The sequence below is a fragment of the Pteropus vampyrus genome, unplaced genomic scaffold (assembly GCF_000151845.1).
Source record: "Pteropus vampyrus isolate Shadow unplaced genomic scaffold, Pvam_2.0 Scaffold952, whole genome shotgun sequence".
Lineage (NCBI taxonomy): Eukaryota > Metazoa > Chordata > Mammalia > Chiroptera > Pteropodidae > Pteropus > Pteropus vampyrus.
In genome coordinates this window covers 9,294-12,311 of record NW_011889733.1, presented here as the reverse complement: position 1 = coordinate 12,311, position 3,018 = coordinate 9,294, and the positions used below count along the sequence as shown (strand labels likewise).

General features: G+C 38.6%; 1 pseudogene; it reads right to left on the bottom strand.

The window, feature by feature from the left end:
- Window positions 1-1,397, bottom strand: part of LOC105309941 — a 7,840-nt pseudogene extending 6,443 nt beyond the window's left edge.
- Between the last annotated feature and the right edge of the window lie 1,621 nt (window positions 1,398-3,018).

Here is a 3,018-nt window from a genome sequence, read left to right as displayed (position 1 = left end):
CACATCTGCCCACCAAATCTTAAAAATGTATGTATAATACATGCCTCAACTGAGTTCCGTCATGTGTAACACCAGATGGTCTCAACAACGCATTACAAGTTCAAGGTTCTACCTTTGGTCCAGTTTCTAGCTGAGGGTAGGCAAGTGAAATAAACATTCCAAGAACAGAGAAATAAACAGACTCTGATTCCCCAGGACCAGCTCTTGGGTTAACTGGAAGTCACACCTTCATCATCACCACTTCCAATAGACCCAGTCATCAGTAGTTATAAAACTCCTCAAGGGATTCCAATAAAATCCACAGAAATTACCTGCATCCTCAAAAATTACCTGAATAAATAGATTTGACGGATGCAAAATTTATGTGGAACATATGCAGAAACTGTTGGGAAAAAATGTAGAGTTTTAGTAAATTATAAGAGTCGTGCATTTGACCTGCATAACAGAGTGGTTGAGGAGAGCCACTCATGCATTCATTATGATGTACAAGGATCCCATAATGAAAGAAGTTACATTCATATGAGAAGGATGGGGAGGAATGAAAACCATGAGCCTAAAACAGAATGTGACCAAGGATACAATATTCAGTTTACATGCTTGGTTTTGCTGGGTTTTCCAACCAGCAAAAGATTTACACGGATATGAAAACCACACGGTTTTGCTGTGGAACCTCCCTAGTACACTCTTAATGTCCCTGTCCCTCAGGCTATAAATGAAGGGGTTCAGCATGGCGGTGACTACAGTGTACATAACTGAGGCCACCACATCATTCCTGAAGGAAGGCAACAATGCCGATCCAAGGTAAACTCCGATGCCTGTTCCATAGAATAAGCAAATAACAGACAGGTGAGAGCCACAGGTAGAGAAGGGTCTGTACTTCCCATCTGTTGACGGATCTCTCAGAAACAATTTTATAGTAAGAGACAAAGATTCCTGATATAGGGAGAAAACCAGAGGTAAAGCCAACAAAATACATGACTAGGTTATTGGTGAAGGTGTCAAAGCAGACAAGACCAAGGAATTGAGAAGAGTCACAGAATAAATTAGAACTTTTACATCTTTGAAGTAGGTAAGTTGTCACACTATCAAATTGTGCAGCTGGGAGTTCAAAAGACTGACTAAAACGAAGAAGCAGCAGTGGCATGGGTTCATGATGACTGATTAGTGGAGAGGGTGGCAGATGGCCACAAAGCGGTCATAGTCCTTCGCAGTCCGAAGCATACTATCCGTACATCCAAAACGGATCAAAAAAGATATCTGAGTCAGGCAGCCCCCATAGGAGATGACTCTGTTGTGAGTTTGGATGTCCACGATCACCTTTGGGACAGTGGTAGAGATAAAACAGATGTCAGCCATGGAAAGGTTGGAGAGAAGGAAGGACATGGGATTGCAATTCTCTTACTTCACCTACTGAAGATAATTCAGATTCATTATTTTGGCAGTTCACACTATGATTTGAGGAAAAATGCAAATAGAACAATGTAAATACACCTGGACAGTTTTCCCACCTTCAAAATTAAGATAATAATTGAAACTACCATATACTATTATTGAAAAAAACTTTTTTGATATTTTATTTTATTTTGTTTTAATTAAGTTTATTGGGGTAACTTTGGTTAATACAATTACATAATTTTCACGTGTACATTATAATTTGACATCTGTATATTCTACTGTGTCTACCACCCAAAGTCCAGTTTCCTTCAGCTACCATATTTGATTCCCTTTACCCACTTCACCCTCCTCCTACACCCCATATTGACCCCCTTTACTCCATCTACCTCCTCCCTCCTCTCCCATCCCCTAAGGTCTAGTAACCACTAGACTATAGTACATGTCCATGATTCTCTCTTTGTTTGTCCTGTTCATTTGTTACTTTTAGGTTTATACCCCACATATAAGTGATATCACGTGATTTTCAACTTTTTCTTCTGGCTTATTTCGCTTAGCATGATTATCTCAAGGTCCATCCATGTTGTCGCAAATGGCAGTATTTCATCTCTTCTTATGGCTGAGCAATATTCCATTGTATAGATGTACCACAGCTTCTTTAGCCAGTCATCTATCGTAGGACACTTCAGTTGCTTCCATGTCCTGGTCACTGTAAATAATGCTGCTATAAACATCAGTGTGCAAATATCTTTTCAGATATGGGTTTTCATGTCTTTGGGGTAAATACCCAGTAGAAGGATTGCTGGATCATATGGTAGATCAATTCTTAGTTTTTTGAAGAATCTCCATACTGTTTTCCATAGTGGTTGTACCAATTTGCGGTCCCACCAGCAGTGTAAGACAGTTCCTTTTTCTCTGCATCATCTCAGCATTTATAATTATTTGTCCTGTTGATGATAGCTATCTGACAGGTGTGGGATGTCATCTCATTGTGGTTTTGATTTGCATTTCCCTAATAGCTAGCAATGCTGAGCATCTTTTCAAATCTTTTCAAATCTTTGTTGGCCATTTGTATGTCCTCTAGGGAGAAGTGTCTGTTCAAGTCCTCAGCCAATTTTTTGATTAGATCATTTGTTTTTTGTTGTTATTGAGTTGTATGAGTTCTTTGTATATTTTTGATATTAGGCTCTCATCAGAAATGTTGCTTCCAAAAATATTTTCCCATTCAGATGGTTTTTCATTTACCTTGTTGATCATTTCTTTTTCTGAGCAGAAGCTTTGTAGTTTGATGTAGGCCCATTCATTAATTTTAGTTTCTACTTCCTTTGCCTTTCAGGTGAAATTCATAAAATCCTCTTTAAGTTCCAGATCCTTGAGTTTTGTTCCTATGTTTTCTTCAATGCATTTTATAGTTTCAAGTCTTATATTCAAGTTCTTAATCCATTTTTAATTAATTTCGGTGTTTGGTGAAAGACCCTGGATGTCTTTTAAACTAAAGCTACATAAGATACAGATGCAGAGGTGCCTATTCAGCAGATCTGGATTAGGAGCTGAACATTTGCATATAAGCTCCCAGATGATGCAGACATACTGGTCCAGGGCCCAGTGAGGGAGTTGGAAAAAAAA